Source organism: Pelodiscus sinensis, chromosome 13, assembly GCF_052426305.1.
Source record: "Pelodiscus sinensis isolate ZL-2025 chromosome 13, ASM5242630v1, whole genome shotgun sequence".
In the NCBI taxonomy this organism is placed as follows: Eukaryota; Metazoa; Chordata; order Testudines; family Trionychidae; genus Pelodiscus; species Pelodiscus sinensis.
This window is the reverse complement of record NC_143064.1, coordinates 6660168-6680127: the sequence shown is the minus strand read 5'-3', so window position 1 is coordinate 6680127 and position 19960 is coordinate 6660168. Positions and strand designations below refer to the sequence as shown.

The window sequence follows — 19960 nt, the reverse complement described above, 5'->3', positions numbered from 1 at the left end:
AGAGCCCCTCCCCCCAGTCCCAGCTGCACCAACTATTCCTGTCTTTCCTGTTGACTCAGTTTCTAAATGGGGCTTCCATTGTATTTAGCTTACAGCACTTAACATTTGACAGAAAGATGTTCATCTTACCTCCTGTCTGGAAGAGACCTGTTTTTCTGTTCGGGCTGGTGACAGCTTTGAAAACACATGTTCAGTACCATAGAAATCACTCCTTAAAGATCATGCAGACATGTATCTCGCTGTCTTTAAGAGGCTTGGTCTGATATGAGCTTTCAATTGGAAACCTCACATTTCCGGATAAATACCATGAAAGCAGTGTGCTAGATGTACTGAGTTCATTTGGTCTATTAGATGTTGTTGTTTCACAACAGTGGACCTTTTTGGGAGTTGGTGATGAGGGGTTCTCCAGTCACAACCGGATTCTGACTTCTTAGCCCCTGAAGCATGAAAAGGAAATTTTAATTGATGCCCAAACTGACACAAAATGTAGGGAGTAATAAACTGGCTTATTTTAAACTAGCATGAACACAAAAATCATACAATTTGGCACTGCTAATGCTTGTGATTTATTGCAAGTCTCAACTAGCTGATACCTAAAGTTCTAGCTCCTAGAGTTATAGAATTACATGAGAATCTTGGATTTTGTGCAGGGAAAAGGTAAGTTTTGTAGCTCTCGAGGCTGCTAAGAACAGTTTGAAAATGGGTCTTCGATCTAAGGCTCAAGAGCTGGAGAGCAAATTAAAAAGAACCCCAAGATCGTTGGCTTTTCAAAAGCTCGTGATTTTTTATTTCTTTTGCGGTCTTAACCCATGATTTCCAAAATGTTTGGGCTTGGCATTTCTGAGTTAATATGGAGGCACAATTACTTTTTCTGAAACATCTCGTTCCATTCATCTGAAGAAGTGGGTTGTGCCCACAAAAGCTCATGATACCATCTACATGTGGTGTTAGGCTTTAAGGTGCTACCAAACCATTTGTTGTTTTTTAAGTTTTTCTCTTCAGAATAGTATTTCAAGCTCTAAACTGAGAAGCACGTGCCTACCTAGCTACAGTTTCGTACCCTTTAAATCATCATCTTTATGGTCCTACAAGATTTAAGCACTACCAATCTGTCTCCATATAGCCATGAAGTGATTACACACCCTGGATTTGTTTTATAGAATCCTTTCTTCTAGGCTTACATTTGTTGATTTTAATTTAATTTAATTTTATTTTATTATTTATTTATTTTGCTTTTGTTTTATCTTGATCGTGTGCTGAGCAAATCAGTAAATACATACACCTGCACCCAAGTTTTTAACTTAGGCTACGTCTAGACTACAATGTTTTATCAGAAAAAGGTATGCAAATTGCATGCCACAATTTGCGTACCTTTTTCCGATAGTTTTGGCTGAAGAGGATTTCCCTAAATTTGGCCCATCTACACTGGGCCAAATTTTGGAAAAACCTCTTCTTTCAGAAGAGCCCTTCTTCCTTGTGGAAGGAGAAAGACAGGGCTGCCGAAAGAGCACATCTTCTCTTCCACAGAAAAAAATGGAAGAGCAGATGCATTCCCTGGACACAGTAGAGTTTTTCCGGGATACCTCTGGTATCCCAGAAAACCCCCATAGTACTCTAGACATAGCCTCAGCTATATGTTTCTTTCCTGAAAATGTATAAGTTTAGTTTCCTTTGAGAAGCCCAAAAACAAACAAGGGAGTGGGGGGTAAAAATCTTCCTTTCATGAAAGTATTAACATTGTAGTTAATATGCATTGTATAACAGTACCTAATTAAATGCTGATCTTGTAGGGTAAATTTAACTTGATTATATTGTTAGCCTCAGTGAACACCACAGGAGACTAATTCTAATGACTCAATCAGTGCAGAAAGCAACAGAGTCAGTTATGGGAGGAATCCAAATATTAGCATACACTTACACCTTGTACTTTGGAGCCCTGTGAGGTAGCAGCATATTTAGAAAGATAACTACAGGTGTCAGTAAGAGGATTACACTTCATCTGGAATCTCACAATTTCCAAAGAGGCCAAAACCCATTACAGAGCCAGCAGGGTTCTGTGGCGTCCCTCTTATACTCCCTGAATAAGGAGTCTGTGACAGGATTATGACTTACATAAGAGTTTTATGTGTGTCCAAGGCTCTGTGATCTATATGGAAGCATACTGAAAGCTGGCTATGACAATGACACCTCCGTATCAATAACTTTCTGATCGGACAGTATATCTCTTATGGTATAGCTGTATACGGGCCCTGATTTTGCTTTCATTGAAATCCGCTGGAGATATTACCATTGATGTCAAAGGACTGTGTGAAAAAATGAAATTCTATTAACTTAATGTTTCTCCTCCCTCCACTCTGCAGAAAGCGAATGGAGTCTGCATTTCTCTTTGCTGTCCTGAAATATTAAAGAGACAACTGCATCTTCAGAGGAACGATCCTTTTTCCTTTGCTTAGCCAAAAATACAGGCTTTTTCTCTCGCTCATTAACTCCTGTCTATCCATTTTACCCAATCTGATGGATCCCTGCCCCAGTGTGATTTTAGTCTAATGATCCTTTCGATGCTAATGAAAAGGCCGTTTGCATGCGTCATGTATTTCAGAGTGAATTGCTTAATTAAAAGCAAAGAGACACTTTCTTACTCCTGTTTGCATGAATGGTCACTTATCAAACAGTGGAGCAGAATCTAGGCCAAGCTGCTTTCAGCAAGCTAAGGAACACTAGACTACTGCACTATGTGCTCTCATAGTGGTAATATCTCTCACCAAATTTCAGGGACCTTTTGAACTTTCTGTGATACTATTAACCTCCCTCCTAAGGAGCGTGAAAAAAAGCCTACTTTGTCCCTCCCCCATTTCCAATGAGTGGTTGTCGCTCTCAGATCTGTCTGTGTGGGATGGGAAATGAGAATTATCTCTGAGTGGAAGTGCAATTGGTACATACTCATTGCCTACAGAAATGGTGCCAGTTATATAACAATCTCTATGAGTAATAAGGCAAAACTCTGTCAACTCTTCTGCGGGAGATTTCTGAAGCCTGAGCACTCCTGGCTGATCCCAAGGTAAGTTGGGGTTTTTATTTTCTTGTGTATTGGGCTGCCAGTCGGCCTGATTTGTATTCCTGAAAAGCTGCTTCAAAATGCCAGGCTTAGATGCATTTGCAATCAGCCTTTAAAATCTGTACGCAATCAAAAATATTTTCCAGAGATGCATGCCTCCCCAAACTTTATGTTTAACTTGCTTGTTTGAGGACATGAATGCTTCAGCCAAGAGCTGAATAACCTCTATTTTAGTACAAGACTGGCTTTCTGCAGGATGCTATGTATCTGAGGCATGTCATTGAATGTTCGCAGCATTTGCTTTTTCTTAAGCAGCTGTCCCTTAAATGTTCCAGTAGTAATAATTCTTCCAGAGAGCAATTTGGGTGAAACATTGGCAGGCAAACGTTACAGGGCAGGGAGCGCATTTAGAATTCAATCTGCCAACGTTTTGCTATCACTGTTTGCATCTGTGCAACACGGGAACTTTGCAATGCAATTAATATGATGTATCGCTTGATCACGGGAAGTGTTTGTATCATGATGAGTAGTGAGTGCAGGGTTGGATAACGACAACGGTTGCAAGTTTGGGATTGTACGCAGGCTTGGCTCTGCATGCCATGCTGATTCCTTTTGCACGGTGAGAAGCCGATGAGATCTTGTACAGCACGTGCATTTTGCAAAGTGCTTAGCAATCCTTCATTGTGGCCAGGTGTAAATAAGCTTGCAATGAAAGGAGCTCTTGGAAGTCTTTGGGCTGTGTTGCTGAATAGCTCGCTGCATAAACTCCGTGTGTGCTCAACGGGGTGTGCGAGCTGCTGGAAAAATCAGTGTGTTTCCTGTAGAACTGGTATTTATCCATGCGGGGATATTTTTTCAAGGGGCAATGGGTTGTGAGCCTGGGTGCATCACCCGATAGGAATAATCTCAGGAACAGAGGTGAAATTTGCACCAAACAGCAAAGGCACCTGAATTATTCCCAAACAAATATATTTTCACTGAGCAGTCAGCTGCCTGGATTTAGAGCAGCCTCGGGCTACATGGATGCCATTGCAGGAGCAATGTGTGTCCTCAAATGAACTGTGCAGCAGAAAACGCTCCCAAGTACTATACAGAACCACGGTCTTCCATCGGGACTGGGCGTCTCCTGGACGCGTGGCATTTAACTTCTTTTCTTCTTGTGAAAGCCATTTATGCCTTGCCACCAAAAGGAGAATTCTCTTCTTTTGTTTTGGCATGCGTGCCCTGGCATCGTTCAGACGGAGTAACACAACGCCTGACCTTATGTCACATTCAACACGCCAGCACTGTGAACCCCCCTGTTCACCCACGATCTTGCAGGGTGACTGTCTGTGCTGGCGGTTCTGTAGATTAAGGACTGAAAGGAATGTTTGTCCATTTGGGCCCAATCCTGACTAGTGAAGGGATCGTCCTGGGAGAAGCCTCCCATCTCTCACCCCCAGCGTTAAGGGCTGTGTCTGGGTAGATGGCCAGCACCAACGGTTCTGCATCAGGTTAGTCCCACTGAAGCCCCATTGGGGAGTAGTTTTTGAGCGGGGCCTGCGATGAAGGGCTGGATCGCACCCGTAACCAATCTGCTTCTGGCTGCTCACCCATAATGGACTCTCGCACCAGCAGTGGGAAATGTGAATCCAGCAGCTTTACTGCGGGAAGGGACTTTGGGGCATTTGAATCACTGGGCCTGGACTGCTTCCAAGGCGTTCCCTGTCTCCTGTCCCCGGAGCGATCTGGCAATGGGGGGTGGTAGAAGTTCTGCGGCTGTTCCCAGAATTCACCCCTGCTGGGGATAAGAGTTCTTGCAAGGGCAATTAAGGCGGTGATCTCTGCCCCAGATCTTGCGTCCCTGCAGGGGGATGGGTGGGATCTCTGTTAATTGTTTTACCTCTTCAACCCATTCGTGTCTGGACTAAAGAGGGGAGAGAGCTGGTAATTGAATCGTCGAGTAACTGCACAAATTCTTATCGGTTACTCAACAAAGCTGTAGTCCCCAGGGTTGGGGCTGGCAGCCAGTGCAATCCGGCCCCACTCCCAGGGAGCCTCCTGCCCCCTTTCGCTGCTGCCTCTGGCGCTTTTAAAAACTAACTCCCCGCGCAGACCGGCTGCCTGCTGTCCTCCACTGCTGCCTCTGATACAGAGGCAGCAGCCCGGGATGGCAGCAGCCCCTGTCTGCGGGGTGTCCGAGCACCCTGTGGACAGTCTGCTGTGGGGAGGCTGCTTCACCTCAGTAACCCCTGTCTGCAGGAGGCGAGGGGGGTCCCAGCTCTGCGCAGACAGAGGCTGCTCCAGCTTCTGTCTGCAGGGAGCTTGGACCCCCCCACGGACAGGGGCTGCTGCCCAGGGCCAGCTTCCATCCATGAGCAGCTCAGACCCTCTGTGGACTGAGGCTACTCCGCAGCAGCCTCCCCTGCCCCCCCACTGCATTGGTGGTGGGGGGCAGGTGGCATGGAGCCAGTGCTGGGGGGAACTGGCTTTTAAGATAGCTTCCTCTCAGCACCGGCTCCTGCTTCTCCTGCTGCAGAGGCAGCGGGGGGGGGGGAGGGGAGATTGTGAGTAATCGACTAGATTAATCGATAAGCCTAAATTATTAGAGCAAGAATCTGTACGTGGTGAAGGGGTTTGGAGAACAGGCATTCAAGGGCTTTGCTTCAGACCTGTGATTTAATATTATTGTACCGAACTGCAGTGAATCATTGCACAGTGGCCCCGGTAACATGCTGGGCTACCCACTGCACCGTAAAAACGTGCACATCCAAGACAGGCCTGTGTTTAAGGCATGAGGCTGCAACCCAGGCAACATGGCTTGGGCTCATTTGCAGGCCCTGCCATAGAGGTGGTGTATGATTTTGGGTAAAACACCTCTGTGCCTCGGTTACCCATCTACAAAATGGAATTACCTTTGGCTCCCCTTGAGTTGTGCCCGATTGGACTGTAAGGCAGCGATGGGCAACCAGCCAAGACCAGTGAGTGGTCCTCCTCCGTCTCAGCAGGTTGCAAGCAGTGCCCGATGTGTGCACAAGCAAGTAAAATACAGTGTAGAGGGTTAGATTCGGAGGGGTCTGTAAATACAAAAGGCTTCTTGTTAGTTGCATCCTCGCGTATGGATCGGTATAGATGCACATTTAAAATTCTATTTTTTGTATTTTCATCGTCCTTGCTGTTAGAATAAGGCACGTGTTTTGGTAATGTTACAGAGTTTGGGGCAGAGCTACTTAACAGGTGGCCCGCGGGCCGTTTGCGGCCCGCGGGCCAGTTGGGCACTGGCTCTCCAAGTGCAGGCGCTCACCCTCTCTCCATGCAAAGAGGAGCCCGCGCTGCCGCTGCAGCCTGCTGGTTGGCCGCAGCCGTGAGGCTGCAAAAGCAGCTGCAGCCGGCAGGTGGGGAGATGGAGCGAACAGCCCCCTCCCGCCCGGGAGGCACAGGTGGAGGGGCGGCGCCGCCAAGGTAAGAGCAGCGCCCCCTAGGCTGGTCCCACGGGGCAGGCAGCAGGTTGGGCTGAGCCGGCCGGCAGCGCTGGGACGGGGGACCTTGCACACGGAGGTAGATGGGGGCTTTGCACTAAAGTTCCCTTTAAGCTGCGCGGTCCCAGCCGTTCAAAGTTCCCAGAGCAGGCAGGGGGATCAGCTGAGCCGCGGGGACGGGCCTCTATAAACAGCAGCTGCGTGGAAGACAAACAGCAGCTACGCCGGGAATGAGTGTTCTGGGAGGAGGGAGTAATTAATTGGCTTGGGGGAAAGTCCCATCTGCTGGGGGGCAGAGACTCAGCAGTCTCTTCAATTCTCCTGGGCTGGGCAGGGGGAGGTAAAGGGGCTGACTGCATGAGGCAGGTGGGGGAAAGAGGGAGTGATTAAGTGCTGGCATCCATGGAGTAAGGTGGGAATCAGGGGGCAGTTTGTTTGGGGCGTCTGACTCACTGCAGTCCTCTTCGTTGGGGTGGGGAGGGGAGAGAGAGAAAAGAAGCTTGGTGTGTGTGTGTTAGGAGGACATTTGCATGATAACATTTCAAACACAGTTTGCAAATAGGTGTTAAAAGAATCCTTTCTTAAGCCATTAACCGTTTCAGAGGGGTAACTGTGTGAGTCTGTAGCTGAAAAGAACAGGGAATGGTACTAAGGGCCTGCAGGACTTATTTGCAAGCTCTTTGAAACATACAAACCCTAAAGCCATGTGTTAATTTGTTTTGGGGCTTCTACTTTCCTCCAGTGGAAGAAGGCTAATTCCCTACCTTTGTACTGCACCTTTGTAGGCAGTAAGGGTACCTCACGGCAACTAGTCACAGGTGTCTTGTTTTAATATAGTTTATTCCACATATTGATCATTAAAAGTGCTGTCATATGGGTGTTGCATTTTATTAATATCAGCAGAACTGACTTAAATGGGGGCCTGCCTGTTGTGTAGTCTTGCCTTAATCCTATTCATGCCAGTCAGTGTGAAATAAGCTATTTGCATATATATTTGCATGTAGATGCAGCCACACTTAAGTTGTGGCCCTTGGCATGTGCTGTGAGTATCATTGTGGGCTTACAAAGTTGAGTAGCCCTGGTTTAGGGCCTCAGCATGTCATCTTTATCCAGCCCTGACTAAAAGAATTGGCTGATGCATGGTGTTCAAGCTCTAGGAGGGAGGGCGGGGAAGAGCAGAGATGAAGGGCAAACCAGCTGATTCGTGGTGCTCTGCAAGCGCTGAGAGGGAAGGGGAAGAGTAAGTGTGGGGTTACCTCTTGAGCACTGGGGCTCAAGTGTGGATGGGGGAAGAGGGCCAAGAGGGGGTGTAAAAGCCACAGGTGGAACCATAGAGGGCCTTATGTGGCCTCTGGGCTGCAGGCTGCCTATCACTGAATCAGATACATGCACAGCTAACCTTGCGGTTGTCCCATCTGCAGCCCAGAAAGCATGAGTTCTGGAAGAACTCAAATGTGAAATTGCAGAACTATTCACTGTTGTTTGTAACCTACCCTTTAACTCAGCTTCTGAACCTAATGACTGGAAGATAGCTAATGTGAGGCCAATATTTAAAAAAGGCTCTAGAGGTGATCCTGTCAATTACACACCAGTGGCTACATCTAGACTACATCCCTTTTTCGTAAAAGGGATGTAGTCTAGACGTATCGCAATCGCTAATGAAGCGGGGATTTAAATCTCCCCCCCTTCATTAGCGTAAAAATGGCTGCCGCTTTTTTTCGGCCCGGAGCTTTGCCGGAAAAAAGCGCCAGTCTAGATGCTGATCTTGCAGAAAATAAAGCCTTTTCCGAAAGATCCCTTATCCCTCTATGAAATAAGGGCGCTCCGTGCCGAAAAAAAGCGGCAGCCATTTTTATGCTAATGAAGCATCCATGTGTGGAATAATTTTATATGCGCTGAGGTATGCGCACCACCAGTTGAAACAAAACACCTCACGGGGGAAGCTCTGCTGATCAGCAGGGCAGCATCTGAATCTCTCCCAAGTGGCCGCACAAGCACACGGCTGATAGGACATACTGCCTATGAGCCTGGTTGACTTGTCAGAAAAGTAAAATCCCCCTCTGGCCCCAAACTGGAAAGTTCCAACCATTTCTAGATAATAAACTGGGCAACTCTTTGGAGTGATCAAACTCCACCAGAAAGATCGGAGCTCAGTGTCCATATGTACCACTGCCGTCTGTTGAAACTCTCTTACTATCTGACGATAAACATCAGGCTTTATACTGCTAAATGCTAATGGAGAGTTTCCATTAGCTGATTTGCTAGGAGCCTTTGCTGTTTGGAGCAGGAAGATCTGAATGTATTTCCCACTGTTATAACACTTTCAACTGTCAAGAAGCTAGATCCACTACATACATCAGTGCATGACAGCATCCCATTTTAAGTGTTTTAGATTTGCTAAGTTGAACTAATTAAACCCAGAACCAAGAAGTGAGCGACTACATATCCCATCACCACTGGTAATAAATAATGTGCAAATATGAGACTGCAAAAAAAAAGGGGGGGGGGAATTTATTCCCCACTGGTCACATGTAAATGGCACAAAGAAAGTCCATCCTATTTTAGAACATTGGCCTGTGTCTCAAATTGTTCTGCCGCTCCGCTTGGCAGGAAAACGGAAGCAGCTGTTGTTATGTGCATTTTTCTAGGACAATCAGCGCTAGTGAGTATTCCAGATTAGAAAAACATTACATTTCACAGAGCAAACATTCTAATAACCTTAAGAACTTTGGCAGCGTTAACCCAAATCCAAGGTTATAAATAACCACAAAACCTTGAATGAAGGCATCAGTGACAAAAAAACAGTAAGGAAAAACTGGGCCAGAGAGGGTTGTTTCAGATATTGAAGGATGTGTCCTGTTCAAACCTTGACATTTTTATGATGTGTTTTCCATCCCTCCCTCCCTCTTCAGTCCTGTTGCCTGTGTGCTGAATGCTAGCGCTGTAAATATTTGTGCACCTTAAGACAATAGCTATCAAAGGGGGTCGTTGCTGAAGGAAAGTGTGAGATGCCAGTAGATTCAGGCTAGGAGTAAGATGGGGTCTGCTTTGGCAGGTGCGGAAGAAGGAAATATGATGAAAATAAAGTAAAAACCCAATAAAGAAAACTTGTAGAGCATTCTGAGCACAATCAGAACAATCCCCATATAAATCAAGTGGTCCGGGATATTATGTGAATGCTCTGTCTGCAGAGGTGGCGAGCTAGCTAACTATTAAAGTGCCAGTAGATGGCGCTCGATTATATACAGCATAATACCTGGGTTTTTGTAGGACCTATAAAACATATAAACTGTAAATTACTTCACTTGTGAAGTTCTTAACAGGTGATGAGTCACTGCTGATGACTGCAAGGCATTTCTAATCCAAGGGAGAAGGGGAAGGCAGCCAAGAACAGTAGCGTGACTTCTAGCCTTTTCCCCTTGGCCTCGTGAGCCACCCTGCTCGGAGCATCTCCCTGTGCCCCCACTTGTCTTGGGGAAAGGAGAATGGGCTTCTTCCTGCTCATTTCATCTTGTTTCTCTCCCCTCCCTTCCTGTCTGCCTGCATCAGACAGATCTCGCTCCATGCTTCAGTTAGTTGTAATGGGAGTATGGACACCTGACCCACCTGGATTAGCGTAAGGCCTCCTGAGAGCTCTTGTGTGCCCGTGCGGGGAGGTGGCTCTCATGTTCCACAGTTACCAACTTTGGCACCCTACTGAGGAGTGCAGGTACCAGAGCTAATACATTGCTGAAAGGGGTGACGGAGTGCGACCAGCGGGAGCGCGACCAGCGGCAGCCCGGCTGGGCGGAGTGGATATCACAGGGGGCAGAGAACACACTCCACAGAAGGATCGTTGCCCCCTGAGGAGCTGTCGAACAGGCGTGGGCGGGCGCAGAGGACACCCTGGCGAGGAACCGGTTCTGGGGGAGGGTGGCTTGGGCACAGGCCCGGTGGGGCAGTGAAGAGGCCCCTTAGCCAGCACACCCAGTGGTTTGCGGGCTGAGCGCTCTCCCAGGTGGCGGTGCCTGGCTGGCGTATGTGCCAGAGGCGCCTGCGTGATTCAGAAGACTCGCACGCTCACCCCTATAAAACGCGGCGGGGTGTAGCTAGGCTCAGGGCCGGCTCCAGGGCATGGCTGCAGGGCGCTTTCCAGTCAGAGGGGAGGGGGGGCCTGAAAGGGAGAATGGGCCCAGAAGGTGGGACACTGCACCCTTCTGTCCTTTCCATTCGCATCTGAAGGATGCGCTGCCACTTTCCTCTGCTGTTTCGCCAGCTCACACAGCTCGGGGGGGCTGCCTTAGAATAAACTTTGTAGCAGCCCAGGATGGACAGACCCACTCAGCCTCGTGGGCCGTGCTCTGGGCTGAGCTGACGAGCTCGCTGCTGTTTTATGTCTGGCTCGGTGTGCCTTGCTCCGTCAGACGTTACACGCGCTTCATGTTCTCCCCCCACTCATACCCTTGTTAGTGTCCTCGGAACAGGCGCTGTGCACCAGTCCAGGAAAGCCACCGAGGTCAGCAAGAAACACCCCCCCAGCTGCTGTGAGAATCGGCCCTTGACCTCTGACGCACAAGCGTGCAGTCACGCTCCTTCCCCGAGCAAAGCACGAACACACGCCGGCTGTGGAGCAACGTTTTCTCTTCCGTAAGGGTCACCAGTGAGTCCCACTTCTGAAACCTCAAGTAACCAGGTTCTGGGAAGGGGCCCCATGTGCCCAAGATGGAGGCACGGCACAAGAGATCCCGTAGCTCGAGACCTGCGTGGATACAAAATTGGTATCCACAGCTGCAAAAATGATGCATGGATCTCTGCATCCAGATCCACAGATCTCGTCATCCACCTCTGCAGTTGCAGATACCCCGGGTTATAAAGCAGATATCTGCCCATTTGCAGGGGGTCTAGATACAAAATTTGTCTCCACGTCCACCAAAGCGAGCTACGGATTTGTAGGGAGCTACATGCTGCAACCCCACAGCTGCGGCTGTAACGCTGGCAGACCCTGGGCAGCTGTGGGTGGAACTGAACCTGGGACCTCTGGAGCTTAGAACATGAGCCTCTCCTGCATGAGCTGAAAGTCAGCTGGCTGCAGAGCAGACTCATTATTCTTTGTGAGTGGTCTCAGTGCCACTAGATGGGTTACACAACCACAGGCCATGGGCTGTAATAGCAGCTACTGTTCCAACCTGGCTCCTACAGGCTGTTGGATTCATTATGTGTATGGATTAAATAGGTCCACCCATGCACGCACATAACCCAGTCCCTTAGCCCGCCTCTTCTCTGCTTCCATTCACCCTTCCTTCCCCCGGAGGCCCAAGGAGAGGCACAGAAGGGGGCCGAATTCACTACTCAGCCCATTTCTGCTGCATTTGGGGTCTGGTGCACCCCGGGAGGGGCCTGCCATATCATCTGGCCCAACACAAAGTAGGTTACAAGACAGGGGCTGAGCCGGGCCCCTAAACAGACACCTTTAGAACTCCCATTACGTCCCCAAAGGGACGTGGTTTTACTCTCATCTGTGAGTTCCCCAGGCCTGGGGCTGATTGGTTCTCTGCCAATGGAGACACCCAGCACTTGGTTGGCACTCAGTGAATAGTAGCCACAGCGTCAGAGTCCACAGCGCAGCTCCATGAGGCCTGGGTGGCGCCTGAGCACTTCCTGGGGCTCTGCACCAATCGCTGCCCCTTCCTCACTTGATTGACTTCACCTCCCTGGTCAAATCAGCAAGGCCCCCGCTAGTGGTAGCGTGTTGGAGCAGCCCCGTAAATCCATGAGGCTCCCCCACTGGCCCCGCCCCTGCCACGATAAAGCGATTTTGTGCTGTTTTACTCGCTTAGAAGTAAACCTCTCAGGGAAGCCGAACATGTTCCAGGCTTTTCTCAAATGGGCTGAAAAGTTGGCTTGAATTTTGAAGCGGCTGGCAAGGGCTTTGCCTGACAGCTCGGCCTCACGTTGCAATTAGGGATGTAAGGAACTAGTCCGGGGTGGGCAAAAGGGTCTCTGGGGGCGGGAACTAGCCTCCCGGAGGCCCTGTCGCTCCACCACCCCCAAGCCAATCAGGGACCCATATGCAAAGTCTTCTCCCACCCTGCGAGGGGCTCAGCACTTAAAGTCAACCGCCAGCCGCTGCTCAGGGGGAGGGTGACTGTAAGCACGGTGCTCCCTTGCAGAGCAGGGCAGGGCAGGGCGAGAGACTTCACGTGCTCCCCCTCTCCAGGCCCTAATTGACCTGGGGCAGCGGAGGGAGCACAAGAAGTCTCCTCCCACCGCTGGTGGCACAGGACCCAGAGGAAACTGCCAGCTCTCTAGGGGGCAAAGACTTTGTGCGCTTCCCCACCCCCAGACCAATCAGGGTCTGTGGGCGGGGAAGTGTTCTGACCCCGCCCCTTCTGCCGGAGGCCCCGCCCCTTCCGGGGCAGCCCCGGGCCACTTCAAAAATTTCTGAAGTGACCCCCCCAGTCAAAAATTATTGCCCACCCCGAAATAGTCGATAAAATATGCTTATCGGGTAGTTGAGTAGTGACTCAACTAGTTGTCGTCCCCCCCCCCCGCTGCTTCTATCAGAGAGAGGCACCAAGACGGGGGAGAGCAGAAGACGGTGCTGGGGAGAGCCAGCTTAAAAGGGGAGGCAGAGGCATAGCGGGAAAACAGCGTGAGCGGGGACTGAAGCTCGCGCCGGTCTGACTGCAAAGGAAGAGGCGGAACCCGAGGTGAGCGGGGACTGCTTGAGTCCCGCTACTCTTTGGCCTTTTTTTAAATGTAGCAAGAGCCGCGAGCTCCATTTAAAAGGCAGAGGTGCAGCAGGGATAGCGAGCGCCCCACTCCACCCGTTATCAGCTAACAGTGTGGTGTATGGAAATTCCATCGACTACTCGATTTGCAACTTGGGATGTTAAATTTTGATTAATCAGCAATCTCAGTTTGTTGGGATAAGACGACGCTGGATAACTTTTCCTTACCCTTTGCTCACCCTCTGTCCCAGGCAGTCTCTGTTGACGTGGGCCATGGACAGTGATCTGCTTAAAGCATCAGAGAGTAAAGAGGTTCACTTTCCATTTTACTCCGTGACACTTCTTGAAGTCCTGGCTTGACAAAGCCCTGGCTGGGATGATTGAGTTGGGTTTGGTCCTGTCTTGGGCAGAGGGCTGGTCTCTGACTCCTGAGGTCTCTTCCAGCCCTAGGATTCGATGACACTCCCATATTGCAAATTTCCTGAAGAAAGAGAAGGCAATCCTGGCTTGCATCAGTCCAACAGCTGCACCAAAGAACATGCCTTTTCGAGAGCTAACTTTTTTTAGGGGCTGATTTCATTTGATTACGTTGTTACGGGCTTTTAAGGAATACTGAGTGTTTTGTTTTAGTGTCGTCCCTCTTGGAACCTTTCCCGGAATCTCTTTACACCTGCTCCTTACATATGTGTGTTTAAAATAAAAGAACTGTGTTTTCCTGCATCCAGAGAGTACTGCAGGATTGATAGTTTACTCATTTTTTTAATTGAATCGCTGTAAAGGCCTCCTTTGCCTTAGTGAAATCATTCTCAAGCCAGGCGCTGACAATTGCTATGTGCATGGAGAGGTTTGCCATCTCAATTATTTAAGTGATGAAGTTAACAGTTCATCTTAGTGTTTTGCCAAGATAGTTGTACAACTCACTTTTTTATTTTTTTAACCCATTTTGAAATGTCACCAGCAATGGACCGGGCCTCTTCTCTGCTTTCTGAAATAAACTTGATATTTTAAAACCCATGTTCTCCTTGCAGAAGCATGGCTTGATTTGCCTAAATCCCAGTGACTCGGCTAGTGTTTTCTCTATGGCTACGTCTTCACGGCGAGTTCTTCCAGCAGAAAATATGCTAATGAGGGACTCATTAGCATAAGCCGCGATCTCATTAGAATATTTTCTGCTGTTTCTTTTTGCGCAAGGGGTTTTTGCACAAAAAGAAGCAGCGTGGATTTTTTTTTGCGCCAAAACACTGCTTTGCACAAAATCCTTAGGCCTGTCCTAGAGAGGCATAAGGATCTTGCGCAAAATGGGGGATTTGCGCAAAAAACCCACCATCCACACTGCTTCTTTTTGCTCAAAAACCCCTTGCACATTAATGGAGGTCACAGCTCTGCCGGGACTGTTACCTTGGCATGTGTAGCTCACATAAGGATGTGGGGTCTGTTTGCCTTATTCCTCATTGCTCCTCTGCGTAGCTGGGAGGCCTGGACCATATCATAGAATCATAGGGCTTGAAGAGACCTCAGGAGGTAACTATAGGCCTGTTAGTTTGACATCTGTAGTATGTAAGATCCTGGAAACAATTTTTGAAGGAGAAAGTAGTTAGAGACATTGAGGCTAATGGCAACTGGGACAAATTACAACATGGTTTTACAAAAGGTAGACAGTGCCAAACCAACCTGATCTCCTTTTTTGAGAAAGTAACAGATTTTTTAGATAAAGGAAATGCAGTGGATCTAATCTACCTCGACTTTAGTAAGGCATTTGATACAGTACCACATGGGGAATTATTGGTTAAATTGGAAAAGATAGGGATTAATATGAAAGTTGAGAGGTGGATAAGCAACTGGTTAAAGGGGAGACTACAGCGGGTCATATTGAAAGGTGAACTGTCAGGTTGGAAGAAGGTTACTAGCGGAGTTCCTCAGGGATCAGTTTTGGGGCCAATTTTATTTAATCTTTTTATTGCTGATCTTGGCACCAAAAGTGGAAGTGTCCTAATAAAATTTGCGGATGACACAAAGTTGGGAGCTATTGCCAATTCAGAAAAGGATCGGGATATCATACAGGAAGATCTGGATGAACTTGTAAATTGGAGTGATAGCAATAGGATGAAATTTAATAGTGAGAAGTGTAAGGTTATGCATTTAGGGATTAATAACAAGAATTTTAGTTATAAGCTAGGGACACATCAGTTGGAAGTAACGGAGGAGGAGAAGGACCTCGGAGTCCTGGTTGATTATAGAATGACTATGAGCAGCCATTGTGACATGGCCGTGAAAAAGGCTAATACGATCTTGGGATGTATTAGGCGAGGTATTTCCAGTAGGGATAAGAAGGTGTTAGTGCCATTATACAAGGCATTGGTGAGACCCCATTTGGAATACTGTGTGCAGTTCTGGTCTCCCATGTTTAAGAAGGATGAATTCAAACTGGAACAGGTACAAAGAAGGGCCACTAGGATGATCCGAGGAATGGAAAACCTGTCTTATGAAAGGAGACTCAGGGAGCTTGGCTTGTTTACCTTAACCAAAAGAAGGCTGAGGGGGAACATGATTGCACTTTTTAAATATATTAGAGGGATAAATACCAGGGAGGGAGAGGAATTATTTGAGCTTAATACCAATGTGGACACAAGAACAAATGGATATAAGCTGGCTAGTAGGAAGTTTAGACTTGAGATTAGACGAAGGTTTCTAACCATTAGAGGAGTGAGGTTCTGGAACGGCCTTCCAAGGGAAGTAGTGGGGGCAAAAGATCTATCTGGTTTCAAGATTAAATTAGATGGGTTTATGAAGGGGATGGTTTGATGAGATAACATGATCTTGGTAACTAATTGACCATTCATTATCAGTGGGAAATAGGTCAATGGAGGGATGATAGGAGTTACTATAGAGAACTTTCTGGGTGTCTGGCTGATGAGTCTTGCCCACATGCTCAGGGTTTAGCTGATCGCCATATTTGGGGTCAGGAAGGAAGTTTCCTCGAGGGTAGATTGGCAGAGGCCCTGGAGGTTTTTCACCTTCCTCTGTAGCATGGGGCACAGATCACAGCTAGAGGATTCTCTGCATCTTGGGGTCTTCGAAGTATTTGAAGGCTTCAATATCTGAGATAGGTGAGAGGATTATTCTAGGAGGGGTGGGTGAGATTCTGTGGCCTGCACTGTGCAGGGGGTCAGACTAGATGATCATAATGGTCCCTTCTGACCTTGGAGTCTGAGTCTATGAGGTCATCAAGTCCAGCCCCCTGTCCAACTAAATCAACCCAGCCAGGGCTTTGTCAATCCGAGCCTTAAAAACCTCTAGGGATGGATATTCCACCACCTCCCTAGGGAACCCAGCCCAGTGCTTCCCCACCCTCCTAGGGAAATAGTTTTTCCTAATCTCCAACCTAGCCCTCCTCCCGGGGCCTCAGCCTCGCTCCTCCCAAAATATTACCTGCCTGTCTATCCCATGATATCACCATTGCTAAAGAGTCCCGCCCTTCCAATGCACAAGAAGAGAAAGGGGTCCAGTCCAGTTTTAAAGGCATACCCTGCCTACCCTTGCAACTCCCACAGAAAACTGAAGAAATCAGAGACACTTTTCCTTGGAAGACATCGCATACAGCTGCTGCTTCCCCTGCAGCACGCCCTCCTTCTTTGCCAAAAGAGTCTCACTGGTGAGTTTCTTTTTAAGCCTCAGTTAATCATGTGACTAGTCCTATCGGCAGAGACGCTGATGTCCGTAAGCCCACTTGCATACTTAAATTAGGCCCCTGCTTAAGTGCCATGGAGAAGCAGGACCTTAAATATTTATCAGTTAATGTGCAGTGCCCCATTCAGTCACAAGACGGCTCTAGTCCAGTGGTCATTAGCTGGTGGTCCACAGTCAAGGTCTAAGCGTTCCCAAAGAGTCTGCACCTCTGTTCAAAATACTTTAGGGGACTGCAAATGAAAACGGTTGAAGGCCACTGTTTTGGTGTCTATGGAAACGGGTACTACTTATGAGGATGCCAGTAGATGGCGCTCAAGACTACGTTGCCTCGCTCCTGAGTTTGTCGCTCCAATGTAACTTGAGCTTGTGCATTGCAAATGGCTTCCTTTATCCAACTCTATACTAGGGATGTTAAATATTGGTTATTTGGATTCTTATCGGTTAGTTGACTATTCTATAGTCCCTGGGGGTGGGGCCAGCAGCCAGGATGCCTCACTCCCAAGAAGTCCCCTGCCACTCCGCTCTGCTGCCTCTGCATCAGAGGCAGCAGTGCGGGGTGCCAGGTAGGAGCTGGGCTGGGAGAGGAGCCAGTTTAAAAACCTGTGCTGTTGCCTCTGATAAAGAAGCAGCAGTGCGGGGTGGCAGTAGCCCTTGTCTAGGGGCAGGTCTGAGCTCCTTGACCCGGTGTGAGCCGGAATTGTGCTGGGCTGTCTGCCTGTCTAGCTCCTACTACACTTTAAATGCAAAGCCATTGCAGGGGGTAGGTCCCGGACCTGGCACAAACCAGGACTGAGCCGGGCTGCTGGCCAGCCTGCTAAAAAATATACTGGAGGGAGGGGTAGAAATGCCTGTAGTCTATAACATTAACCTATAAGATTTTGCTTATCGGTTAATCAACTACACTATTACATCCCTACTCTATACCCTCTGCCCGTATGCTAGTTTAACAAGGGTGGCCACTCACCCGTTCCTGGAACACTAGACTTTCTGGTATTCCTGAGAATGACATGGACCTGCCCCCGGCGACGTGACCCCACCCCCACCACAAGGTCAGTCATGTGGGGGACATTCTTTTGAAGCCCTGGCAGCTCCATGCCCACCATTGTGACCTTGCGTGTGAGATCATGCCAGTGTCATGTCACATGCTTCAAAATGACATCTGTCTGATACTGCCCAAAACCACGTCTCCTCTGTGTGCGTGCCAGACTGGGACAGGCCCTAGGAGAGTAGGACTGGCCTGTTTCATGCTGAACTATGGGCCCGACGAATCTTACCCGTTTGTGGGCGTGGTTATAGTGTCTCTTTTCTGATATTGTTGGCTACGCACAGGCCCATGTGCTTTGGCTGTCAAGTGGGGTATTAGCTGTTGTTGTTTGCTGCTTGTATTCCAGTGCAGCCACAGAGCCAGTGTGGCCCCAATTACGAAGTGTGACAATACATATAGGAAAAGACCGTCCATGCCCAAAGACCTTCCAATGTACAGCCCCAGTTGAGACGGTAGGTAAGTGCTTAATATGACATCTGTGCTTGAGTAGTTCCACTGAAGTCAAAGTTACGTGTGCACTTAAGTACTTGACTGAATCAGTGCCTTATTAGGCAGAACAGGCATAGGGAGTATTATCCGCCACGTTTCAGAGATGGTGAGCAGAGGCATAAGCAGATTAAATGATATGAACAGACTCGGTAACTGAACCCACATTTTCCAAGGTCCAGTACAGTGCCGTAATCATAAGATGCCCATTCTTCTCTGATAGCCGTATAGCATCGTCATCTTGTTGTAGAAGACATTAAACACAGACGTCCTGCCTGCTCTGCACAGATGTTAGGGATCTAGTGGATCTACCCACAAGAGTATGGTAAGTGTGACTTGTGTAAGTAACAGTTGCAGATTCAGGCGCTTAGTGCAATGTATTTGCTATTACCTATGCCAGATAGTTACACTTCGCTATCATGAGTATAAGAATGTGGTAGCTTTCGGAGGGGAAGAGGGATCTCTTGAGACACACAAGATTTTTAATTATTGTGGTGTTTGCATCTAGATGCCTTTCAGCTGCTAAACGATAGAGAGAGCACCTGAATCCCATATTATTGTTTTCAATCTCAAATTATTTACTCCCGTGATATGTGCGTCTTATCTAAAATTAATTCATTGGTTAAACTTTAAACCAGCTTTAATATGGAGGTCATTGTAATTATAAAGAGTTTGCTTCACCCCTAGTATTTGTATTTTCTTTCAAAAGGAAAAATAATTTAAACAAATTTTTGCTAGAGGATTTAAAGATGAAGAGCTATTTTTAAAATAAAATATGACACATGACCCCATATCATTTTTGTCTTTAATATAGGAAGATATTTGTTGTGTTTGATGGTCAGCAAGGTTCCCTGGCTCTTTTGCCTTCTGTAAGGTTTTCTCCAGGTAATTTTTTCTTTGGATGAATTAGGCAGTTTGCAGTATTTTGGGGATGCGCCCCTACTCATCCAGTTGCTAGTCCCTACGCAGGGCCAAGAGCAGGTAGGAAGGTGTCTGCCCTGGGAAGGAGCGTGGGTGGGGCCACCCAGGTTTGTTTGGTTAGGCAATTCCTCCCCTTGCCTTCATTACCTGTCACCCATGACCACCACCTGGAAGATCTGAGTTTGGCTTCCAACCTGGGTTCTTTATTCCTTGAGCTACTGGGTGTGGGAGTGCTCCCAAAGAGCATGGGGAGATCCCCGCTAACTGATATTGGAAGATGCCATGGATAGGTTATGGGAGCATCCCAAACAAGCCTTTTGAGGATGGTCTTAGGCCATGACGCTGAAAATGCTGCTCTCCCCCCTATAACTGTGCACGCATGAGTAGACCCATTGACTCTGACACATGCATACAAATTTTGGGCCCTAAGACAAGGAAGGAAAGGGGGGGAGAAAAAAGGATACCAAACATGCCTAATGGATCAACTCCCACAAAAAAGGGCCCCATTCACTACCAGGGAACAGATATGGGTTTTGTTCCTGTAACTAGGCCTCTTGTCTGTCTAAATTAGGTGCTTTATATGGTCCCCATTACCTTG

General features: G+C 48.0%; 1 long non-coding RNA gene across 1 annotated transcript; it reads right to left on the bottom strand.

The window, feature by feature from the left end:
- Positions 1 to 304: 304 nt before the first annotated feature.
- On the bottom strand, positions 305 to 17949 carry LOC112543820 (uncharacterized). Its single transcript, XR_003087067.3, has 4 exons — positions 17875 to 17949; positions 10954 to 11251; positions 5950 to 6111; positions 305 to 437 (listed from the first exon to the last, which is right to left on the bottom strand). It is a non-coding gene; the product is annotated as an uncharacterized LOC112543820 (long non-coding RNA).
- Between the last annotated feature and the right edge of the window lie 2011 nt (positions 17950 to 19960).